Here is a 12220-nt window from a genome sequence, read left to right as displayed (position 1 = left end):
CTGTGAGCATATTTTTATTTACTGTTTATTAAAAGAAATTAAATTAGACATATTCAATTAAAATGTCTGCTTATTTTAAAGGTTCAAATTAAATGTTATGTTAAACATATTTCATACCAGTATATCTGAATAAAAAAGCTATAGCATTTCATTATGGCTTACACACCATTACTAAAAGCTCACTTGGAGGTCTTCTTTCTGTCCTACAAACGTTCTATTGATACAGAAAACAACAGAGACCAATATGGATAAAGGGACTTCTCTATCAAATCTCTCTGTGGTCTCTAACTTGTTTGCAGTATGTAGACTGTAGTAAAGGGTTATATTTAACGAATTAACCCAAAAATAATGAAAACTTAAGAAAAAAGTACTTTTCCAGTATTACTTTTTTCACTTGGTCCTATGTGAAGCTGTAGGTCTAAATGTAGGTCTAAATATAATGCTCTAGTTACACACTTATCAATACTTTAATTTGTCTAAGCTCTGAAACATTGTATTCTGTTACTCTCACACCTCAAATTAGCTCACAACTGACATCAATATCACAACCAATTCCATATATGGTGTTCATTGTTCAACCATCGTTCAACCCTGGGTCTGTCATAAATAGCCAGCCAACTGTCACCACATGCTGCCTGTGATACACAGTTTTACCCGTTTTAAATCAAGCGAGTGGGAGTAAACAGAATGCCTGATTACACAGCGACAGACGACCTGAAAATTAAACACATGATTTATCTTCTGCCTTCTTGTTTCCTTTTGTTTCTATTGGGATGCTTGATTTTAAAACCAAATTGGGGGGAATGAATGACCTGCGAAAATGAAAAATATACAATTTCATGGGTAGCCCACTTCTCCGGTGGAAGAAGTGGGCTAATTTTCAATTAAATATAAGAAAAGGCTCTGGCCAATTAAATAGAAAAGGTCATAGTATTAACAGTCAATAATAGAAGAACAATTTGCATGACAAATCACTAATTGTTATTGAAGATGAGAATAGCTTTAGCAAGCATGATTTATATGAAAAGTTTCTTATGGATGACCTACTTTATGTATGAGAATTTCATATCTCCTTTTTTGTATATGGTCCTGTAAGGCAAAGGACTATGGAGTTGGCAGTCATTATCTTTTACAGTAAATAAATAGGCCTTTTCTCCTGCTTTACCCACATCTCTTACTGACTACTGTATAAATCAAAGCTCTGTTTGTTGTTAATATATAATTTTTTTAGTATAATAATGATGATGTATTAGTATAATAATCTTGCTATACAGCAAAGCTTTAAAAAAACACTGTATATGGTAGATATACAGTATATCACACAGTAATAGCCTAGCTCATACAATCTCTGTCAAATAAAAAGTAATTAAAAAAGAATTAATGGGTGACTGCAAGACCCTAGAGCCAATCAATCTATAATATTTAATTTGGACTATCATGCATGTTTGTTTGATCTATTTCTGTTTTTTCTTCCTGTTTTTTTAAAGCAATGACACAATCTTAATTGAAATGTATTTGCTTAAGACCTGTGTCCTTATTACTTGGGGTGTTCTCTAAGTTAGCATATGTACGAAATCATAGGAATCAACAGCACACAACGCCTGAGCTAACAGAAACATCTGTATACTACAGCTCAAATAAAATCCTCGAACAAGATTTATGTTGTCACTGCTGTTGGGCTGATCTGGTAACCTGACTTCCAGAGTATATCAAGAAAATAAGACGGCTTCCAGCTGTTAATTTAACCTATTGAAAATGGACAATGGTGAACAACTATTCTTTAGTCATGGTGACGAACTTGAGCATTTGTAAAGCTGAAGCTTAACTGAGCGTGAGTTAGGAGCTTATTTACTTGCATATCTCAAAATTGACACTTTTGCCTGTAAGAAATTGGCTAAAGAAGAGATTAATACCTCTCTGGGCTTCATGTCACAGGAAAACAAACACATTGGCAAATGAACTGAGGCCTAATGGGGCTGCTGGAGCAGGGATATCTTTCCGACTCTATATTTGGGAGGGGCTTAGCCCCAGGTAAGATGCTTTACTGCATGTGTATTGCTTGCTCATAAAAACTGGGTGTGTCTTTGCCCCCCCACACAGCTGAGAACAGCAAAAACCACAGCACAGAGGATTTCTCTCTCTCTCCTTAAAAAACTGCCCAGGGGTTCAGATTGAAAGAGGACACCACCATGGAGACCCAGGCTCAGGGCCCAGATCTCCAGAACGAACAAGGCTAAGTCGTGATGAATGACGTTCTATAACCGAACTGCTACAAAACAGGCAGTTTGCAACATTTTTCTCTGAGTTTCAGAACTTGCGGTCGGACTGGAGGTGAAAGCCATCTAAAGAAGCCTTTTCCTTGGTGTGAGGCGCATGGGACAATGGACAACCCCTTACTGTGAGCCTGCCCTGCTAAGCTGCTAAGTGCTCGGGCAAACTCAAACTTTCCAAAACAGACAATGACAGAGGTTTGCAGGTCTGGCACAGTTAGGGACAGAATCTAGTTGAACAATATATCTTTTGATGATTTTGATCATTTCATGTGTTTACTGATGAGTAAATATAAAGCTAACAGGATGGATTGCATGCTATGCTATGCCACAATAATATTTTGAGCAGTTGTTGAAGCTTGTACAAGCTTATTTCACTAAGGGTTTAAACACTGATATAACATTCATGTTCATGTGTTCCTCATATGCTTATTACATTTCGATTACCAAGTATGACCAAAAGTCATCTAATGGAATCCTCATGTCTATTCTCTGATAGCGATTTCAAAGAGAGTAAAGAATCATTAAACTAAAGGTTACTGGTTCCTGATTAAGCAAATCCTTTAATAAAACATTTCAAATCGATCTAAATTAGTGAAAATCTATTTTAATCACATCCCAAATTCTTCCAGATAAACTTTGGTTTTCAAACACAAAATTCATCTTAAACTGTAATATGGTTTTCAACCATGTTTCCCCTTCCTCTTTGTACATAGTAGTTTTGCTAAGCTGAGTTTCACTAGTTTTAGTCAAGAGTTTTGAAATATGAAATAATTGAAATATGTTTCACTTGAAGCTAAATGATTTTGTTTATAAACTGTTATATTTTGAATTGAAGTTGTGGTGAACTGATTTCATGTTTGTGCAGAATTATCCGGTTGACCATGATTTCAGCACAAGTCACACTTTCATTTGTTGTTCTAACACACAGCCAATAGGGCGTGTGTTCATAAACAATATATGACAGTCTCAATGATATCTCATTAAAAAATATATTTGCCACCCCTCCTTGGGAGGGCATTAAACATCTTAAAGTATCACAACACCATAATTCATTGCGAGTCGAAGCAAGCCGGCTGCTCTGTGCTGAGAGGAAAAATATAAATGGAGCTGAACAGTGGTGAATATTGTAAGTGCAGTTTAATATAATGCACATATGTGAATAGCTCCATCTGAAATTAATGAAAATAGTTGTTATAAATGGTTATTGATTCAGATATGTAGCGGGTAATGTTTGGTTAATTGAAAGGTTTTATCTGTCCCTGTGCAAATGGGTATGGATGATATAGAAGCACAGATTTCAATATCTCTGCAGTGTGGGGACTATAAATATGATATGCACGATAACGGTACTATTGCTGAAACTCCTCGAAAATGTTATTAGCACCCAGAACAGTTATGAGAAATTATCCAATCTTTGCCTCCTTTGTGTGTCAACTGTCACTGTTGCTAGGCAACAGCGCATAGGTTGGTGAAAGCCAGAGAAGGCTGGACCTGTTGGAAACCATTGCCAAAACTCTTCCAGCCTCCTTATTTTCACAGACCTCGAATGACCCAGTCCAGGTAGTCCGGGTTCTTGCAGGATGCAGTCGCTGAAATTGAACACACCCTGTGTATGTAAGTGTTTGACTTACTACATACACTTATTTGTAGTTAACACCATCCCTACCAGAATAGTGTAATGCCTCCCAAATAATAAATCATGGAACACAGGTGAGCTATATACAGTAAGGAGAGAATGAAACAAAATGCGTCACAATGCCCTAATGGTGTCAGCCCAAGCCTCTCTGTGCGGAGCAGCTCTGTGGGATTTTACAGCACCCCTTTAGCCTTAGTGTGTCAAGGAAGGCTTCCTGGCTTGTTCTTTTTCTTTTTTTTTTTTTTTTTTTTTACTTTATTTGAGAAACTTACCTCTGCATTTAATTCATCCCCTTGGGGAGCAGTGGGCTGCTATCATGAGGTGGCAGTGTGGGGTTAAGGGTCTTGCTCAGAGATCTAGAGTGGCAGCCTGTGGGGAGTGGGGCTCAAACTCAGAACCTCAGGATTCCAAGCTCTATGCCCTAACTTGGCCGCCACTCCTGCCTTGTTCCAGTACCAAAGAAGACTCAACCAACAATCCTCAGTGACTAAAAAAGCCCTTATACACAACTGCATGAAGGTCCTAGAAAGACTTCTGTTTGTTCACTTTAGAAAACAAACAAGCAGCTATCAGGACCCCCTGCTGTTGGCTTCACACTGTGGAGATGGAGTTTAAGATACCATCATACACCTGCTTCAAAAACCCACTGTCATTAAGATAAGGCAGACAGCACTGTGAGGATCATATTCTTTTATTTCTCCAGAGCATTCAAAACAATCTAGCCTAACTTACTTTGTGAGAAACGTCAAAAGACTCAGGTGGAAGTATCAACAATGGAATGATCAAAGACTACCTGAAAAACAGACCACAGTTTGCAAGACTGAAGGGTCAACTGTCTAATCGAGTAGTTAGCAGCACAGGAGCACCACATTTCTCCTTACCCTGTACACCTCTGACTTCCAGGATAAGACAGAGTGCTATTATCTGAACAAACATTCACATGACTATGCTGTCATAGGGTGCATCAAAGATGGACAAGGAGCGGAGTACAGAGAGCTAGTGAACCACTTTGTGGCATGGTGTCAAAAAAATCATCTCATCCTAAATGTCAACAAAACAAGGAAGATTATTGTAGATTTAAAATGAAAAAGTAATAAGTTGAATCTTTTCAAGCGATTAACATGATGGGAAAAGAAGTGGAGGTGGTGGTGGAGGAGTATAAATACTTTGGTGTTCCCCCTGGACAAAAACTCAACTGGAGACGCAACTGAGAAGCTGTCTAAAAGAGTGGATAGAGCAGACTGTACTTCCCAAGGAAGCTTAGGATGTTGCATATCTTCTATAAGCCTGTTGCAGAGAGAGTGATATCGTCTGCCAACATCTACTGGGGTAACAGCATCAGCACAATTGACTTAAAGAAGGTCAACTAATAAAGAATGCTGGAATCTGCTTAGAGAACCTGTTCTTGGAACTCCTCTAGAATCTCTGTAGATGATTTTGTCAAGAAATAATTTTTCATTAAGTGAAGAACATTATGGACAACAGTCAGCATCCTCTTCAGAAAGCTGTCAAACAACGGCAAAGTAACTTCAGTAAGAGGCTTCTCTAGATCTGGTGCAAGACAGACCTCTACAGAAGGTCCTTTCTGCCTAAAGCTATGAACACCTACAGCATAATTACCTATGAGTTACTACAACATTTAATTTGCCTTAGGGATTAATAAAGCATTTTTAAATTGAATTGAAATTAAACTCCTTAAAATAATCTTACAAAATAATCTTATTTTGAAACCTCACCCATTATATTAAGTCATAATTATATAAATCATTAGCAATATTATCAAAAGCCAAATATTTCTTGAATGGAACAAACTTATCTGCTGTATTGTTCCTTGGTTGTCCATTTTATAAACAATGGCCTATGGGGAAATATTTATAAAACTACCGTAATCTCGATGCAGTATATTTATTTGTTCATGTGAATAAAGCCTATAAAGAGTATACAAAGCAATTTCCATAAATAAGAAAGCCTTAAATTTTGGGGTATTAGATGAATGTAGAACTGCACACTTTCTGTACAATAAAAAAAACCCACCAGTTCACATTTAGAGTTTATTTCAAAGGGAGGTTGTGTTTAGAATTTCTGGGTTTGTGACATGTTAAAAAAGCCAAAGGTTAAAACAAATGTTTAGCAGCATTATATTTCTGTTGTTGGAGTCAACACATGGAATAAACAAAATTCAAAAGATGGTTTAATTATTATTATTATACAGTTAAAAATGTTAAAAGATAGAATGATAAAAAATCTGTTACAAATTAGGCTGATTGAAATATTTATGAAAGTGTAGTTTGGTACCTGCTATGGGTTGTAATTTGTGTAAAACATTGCACTGTAAAATATTTGCACTTTAGACCATAAATATTATTCTGTAGGGCATTGTCATTTACTTCATATTCTATCTTATTTTGTCAATGGGGGGGTGAAATCAGCTTTGCATTCTGCTGATTCCTTTTCAGACATTGTGAAAATCACAGCGTGATTGAGACCGAGTTTTTTTTTATTTTTATTTTTTATTTTTTTATCTCATAGGTTGGGGTCTGAACTGCCCCCACTCCCAAACACATCTCAAGTCTCCGCTAAGTGCGGAGCCCATTCCCCCCGTCCTGCTCTCTCTCCGCTGGCTGGGGTCGGGGGCTCGCCGGTGCACTGGTGGAGCTTGGGGTTTGGGGGTGGATGCCTGGGTGGCTCCTTGGTGCCTTCGCTCTTGGGGTCTCTTTGGCCATCTGGGGCTCTGGGTCTCCCGGCGCTGGACTTAGTGTTCTGGGGGGTGCGCTTCTTCGGCTCTCCACAACCACTATGGAGCATTTTCTCTATGGATAAACTTTACATGCACAAGTACACTCTCACAAACAGCCACAGCTGCTTGGTTCCAGGTACTCAGAAGTTCACTTCCATACAGAAAGCCCACATTCTTATCTTCAGGTAACAGAGTACATGTCAGACTAAATAATATTACTACTTCAGCAATGGTTTCAAGGTGCTGCTTTATTGTATGTCTCGTACCATGTCTTTCAGTTGTGCTGTTCTTTTTGCATCTCGTTGCAGGTGATGAAGCAGACTGAAAATGTTTTGTCATTGTTTCCTTTCTATCTCCTCTTTCTTTCATCTTTTCTCTTTTTTCTTTTTCTTCTTCTGTTTTTCCTCTTCTGTTCTATTTACATTGCAGTGTCCATATAAACTGTAAAACTCCCTGCATAATTATAATAAAGCAAATTACACTCACCGGCCACTTTATTAGGTACACCTGTCCAACTGCTCGTTAGCACTTAATTTCTAAGCAGCCAATCACATGGCTGCAACTCAGTGCATTTAGGCATGTAGACATGGTCAAGACAATCTCCTGCAGTTCAAACCGAGCATCAGTATGGGGAAGAAAGGTGATTTGAGTGACTTTGAACGTGGCATGATTGCTGGTGCCAGAAGGGCTGGTCTGAGTATTTCAGAAACTGCTGATCTACTGGGATTTTCATGCACAACCAAGTTGCCTGGTCTGATGAGTCTCGATTTCTGCTTCGACATTCGGATGGTAGGGTCAGAATTTGGCGTCTACAACATGAAAGCATGGATCCATCCTGCCTTGTATCAATGGTTCAGGCTGGTGGTGGTGGTGTCATGGTGTGGGGAATATTTTCTTGGCACTCTTTGGGCCCCTTGGTACCAATTGAGCATCGTTGCAACGCCACAGCTTACCTGAGTATTGTTGCTGACCATGTCCATCCCTTTATGACCACAATGTACCCAACTTCTGATGGCTACTTTCAGCAGGATAATGCGCCATGTCATAAAGCTGGAATCATCTCAGACTGGTTTCTTGAACATGACAATGAGTTCACTGGCCTCCACATTCACCAGATCTCAATCCAATAGAGCATCTTTGGGATGTGGTGGAACGGGAGATTCGCATCATGGATGTGCAGCCGACAAATCTGCGGCAACTGTGTGATGCCATCATGTCAATATGGGCCAAACTCCCTGAGGAATGCTTCCAGCACCTTGTTGAATCTATGCCACGAAGAATTGAGGCAGTTCTGAAGGCAAAAGGGGGTCCAACCCGTTACTAGCATGCGGTACCTAATAAGGTGGCCGGTGAGTGTATATGCATGGAACAAGTGGAGCAATATGGCAATTGCCATACTGCTACATTTGTGAAAGTAAAATCTGTTGGGCTCTTTTTGGCATCAAGACAATTATTCTTATTGTCACATTGCCAGACAGGACACTGTGGTAAAAAAAAAAAGAAAATTGTTTGTTTATTTTCTATGTCTAAGATGTCTGAAATAATAAATTGAACAGAACCACAGGCTTATTATGTTTCAAAAATTTCCAGATAATGTTGAATTAGATTTTCTACTTAAGATTTGCTAATGTAGCTAATGCCTACTTTAAAAAGAAAGGGAACATAAAAAATATTAATGGTAATTGGCTTTTATGTACAAAAGGAGACATATTAGACTTTAATGGCATTCTTTCAGTCAATAACATATAAACAGAAGTATTTAAAGTAATTTATTTTAGGTTAAAAAGTGAGGTTCCTGCTTGCATTCCAGACTTGAAATACTTTCAACAAAATTGAAAGCCTTTGTTACTTATATAATACGCTATCTAGACTGGCATTTAAGGTAGTTGTAGTTTTATTTTCTTTCTTTGCTAAAGAGTAATCATGTACAGGGTCAAAACTGATGGCTGTTAATCTAGAATTCTCTACATAGTACAGTATGTACCGGTATATAGAATTAGCCATAATTATGTGCAAGCCAATTCAGCAAGACTATGTTAATTTCCCGAGTGCTGAAGGTTTCTGTTTCTATCTTTTTCAATAGCCTTGCATAATGCACATGAAATAAGATATGGACAAGATAATTACACATCTTAATTTTAGCTTTTGTAAAAAATTATTTCAAAGAAAAACATTTTGGAATTGTCTGTGTTTTTTTTTTTTTTTTAAACCTACAAAAAGTTATACTATCTGTACATTAGGCTTTTTATATTTAAAGGTAGACACCTGCCTAACATGAGCTACAGCAATATTGAATTTCTCTTCAAGATTAATTTAATATTTTTGAATTTAATTTAATTGTTTTATTTAACAATTTTTTTTATATTACATGTTAGTCGGCTAAGAAGCTCTATACTGCCAGAGAAAGCAATTCGCCAAAGGGCATCCCTGGGTCTAACAGATCCTCCAGAGATGCCCCTTGTTCAGGGAGTCCAGGAGTGGCTCCCTGAACCACTTCACGTTCTGTGGCGTATTAGGTAAGATAAGAAGGTATTCTGGAGCTCAGAAATGAGCAGTAGGGAAATCAGAGCAAGAAACCCAGCAGAGAAGGCAGCAGAACTGTGGCAATGCGTCAATGTGCCCCCTTCTGGTAAGAAACCACAACAGTAGATCGGAGAAGGCCGCCGGGAAAACAGCGAAATGGCGGAGGAAAGGCTGTGGCTGAGGCTAGCCTCTCTCTAGAGGCTAAGTGATGAAGATCACTTCATCCTTTGTCAACATTATTTTCTGTATCTTAATTTTGCTGTTTAAAAAAACTGCCCTTTTTTCACTTCACTCATTTCACAGGGGATGCAGTGATCTAGCTTCATGAATTCACCAAAACAAGTCAAGTGCTTTTCCTAGCAATGCTCAAGAGCTGCCCTCTACACAGGGATAACATATAAATTATCCACCCCAGCTTCAAAATTTGCATTTGTTGTGACACATATTGCTGGACGAACGTAAAACATTTAATAATCCTACATTTTGATAAGATATTAAACAGCTTACAATGGCAGTTTTCCCAATGATTTAACCATTTAAGGAGCAGCTGACTTAACATCCAAGACAACATTTACAATTCTTTGCTTAAAACACATTTAATATAACTACAGGTGTAATTTATGATCTAGGTTAAAGTTGGTTATAGTCAATAGATGCTTAAATAGGACTTTCATGACTGCTTGATGTACTTTTAAACAGGTATTTTATTAATTCACTTTAAAGGGGAACAAAATAAAGCTAACACTGAAGCTCGGAGTCCACAAGTACCCCTTTTATTTTGACAAATACTGCAGTCATCTTACAAAGAGCACCTTTTTAAAGGTGTCTTTTGTCAGAAAAATAAATATTTTAACAGTCAGATACCTCCAAATAGGCAGATATCTGCATTGACTGTTGGCTACAAAAGGTCCTTTAGCAAATATAGAAAGTCTGTGACATTCACTTAAGCAGGCATGCAGCCCTCGTAGATCCTAAAAATATCATACTTGAGTGGTAATCAAATCACATTCTGTGTAATAACCTACTTTTCAAATACAGCTGTGAGCTGTGAAAGCAAATTATTTCATTTAATGCTGAAACACATTTATATAAATGACTCTAAAGATAGCCTGGCAGACAACAATGCTTTCCATACCAGCAATTGTGTCTTTTGGACTGGTAAAAACAGCCCTCAGGGCAAGGACAGCCCATAAAAGCAGCAGATTGAGCCATTGTTTTATCTAATTGACACTGAGTTGGCCAAGTAACATCTTTTAACCAATTCACATGTTCAACATCTGAGAAGAACTGTGGAATCGATACCATGTCACAAAACAAACAACAACAACAACTACTAACAGGACTCCAAGGTAATGTCTTTAAACCTTTGGTACAGTATGGGAACAAATAAGGGAAACACATGAGGAGGGTATTCTTACCAGAAGATTCTTACAGTTCACAATGTAAACTTACAATTTTTACTCTGAAGGGTAATTATATGAAGAATACTCCTATAGAACCAGTTTCATGTGTTTCTAACAAAGTGCTTTTGTCAGGTTGAGTGAAGGTTTAAAGAGGAGTCAAATGCAGAGACGGAAGGAGGCAGACATGAGTTTTTGCTGACTTAATGTAGACCCAAAGGCAGCAGAAGGTAAAGTCCAAAAACAAAATACAACAAAACCAAAAAAAAGGACATGTCAGGGAAACCACACACGAGGAGCAAGGAACGACGAGAAACCAGTAAAAAGTGACTAAAGAGGAGGAGTATATATGCTGAACAGAACAAAGACTGGGGTAATTAACTGATTGGAAGCAGGTGTGGACAGAAAAATCTAGAAAGGAGGTAGGGGAAGGAGACTGATATGAGATGGCAACAGAGGGCAAACAAGACATACATAAGAACTTAACCAGAAAACAACAGAACATGGAAATGAAACCAATGAAAACTCAAAAAGAAAACTTAAACAGAACCAAAAAGTGCAAATCCGTGACAGCTTAGTATATTCTTTTTGTAATATAAACCAGGCTCATGGTAGCTTGAAAATATATTTGTTCTCCTCAAAACCTTTCAAAATGTCTGTAATTGACAGAGAAAAAACTATGATATGTGGGAGGAAACCAAAATCACCAATTGATGCGCGTCAACCATTGACTTTGCATGTAGACTAACTTCCTCTGCTGCACGTGCGGTTAGCATAACGGCCTGATCTTCAGAAAGTTTGGTGTCTTAAAACATGTTTAACTGTGTTTGCAATACAATTTGTATGCACAGGGTAGATCTTCAAAAGATGGTTTGCATTTGCAATTCAGCAGAGTGTGTGCAATAATTTTTCTGCATGTGTACCGTCCTCAATATGCAGACCTTTCTATAATGACACAACCACAAACATTCATATTTGGGGAAAGTATACATTTGTCATGTTAAAAATGGTTTTTCAAATTGCAACCACAGTTGAGTTGAGCTTGTTCTGAAAGTAAGCTTGAAACTGACTCAGAAAAAAATTTCTGCTTTCACTGCTGCCACAAAGGAGGCATTGGTAAAATGCTAGAAAATGGAGAGATATTATGTAATCATGTAAACATACAAGGACCATTAAAAATGACAATAGTAGAATAATATTAATAAATAAACACTGCATGAAAAGTGGGATTTTCGTCAATATACGGCACTGTAGATTGTCGTGGAACTTCAGGTTAGCGGCAGTTTACGGCAATTTGCAGGCTTCGCCGAAAACTCCCGTAAATTGTCAGAAATTGACGTGGAATTTCTTAGGCAGTGTTCCCCCCTTGCCTCCCCCCCATGGAATTCTAGGGGAGGCTTTAACATGTAAATGAACATGCTGTGAGCTATACAAATGCAAACCAGGGTTGCAGGGGGGGTTTTACCCCAAGTGACATCTTTCTGGGTAAGAAAATCTCTGATACAAAGAGATCAAGCTCAGTATAGCCTCTTACATTTTAGCTTGAATTGATTTATTTAATTAAAGTATAGAGACCAAAACAGATCTTTAGCTGACAGAGCAATACATTTAGAGCAGTAATTATTTTTTTTTTAAATTTGCATTTAAGATA

Source organism: Cyprinodon tularosa, unplaced genomic scaffold, assembly GCF_016077235.1.
Source record: "Cyprinodon tularosa strain WSP-4 unplaced genomic scaffold, ASM1607723v1 ctg41, whole genome shotgun sequence".
NCBI classification, from domain to species: domain Eukaryota; kingdom Metazoa; phylum Chordata; class Actinopteri; order Cyprinodontiformes; family Cyprinodontidae; genus Cyprinodon; species Cyprinodon tularosa.
Note: the sequence above shows the minus strand (reverse complement) of the source record.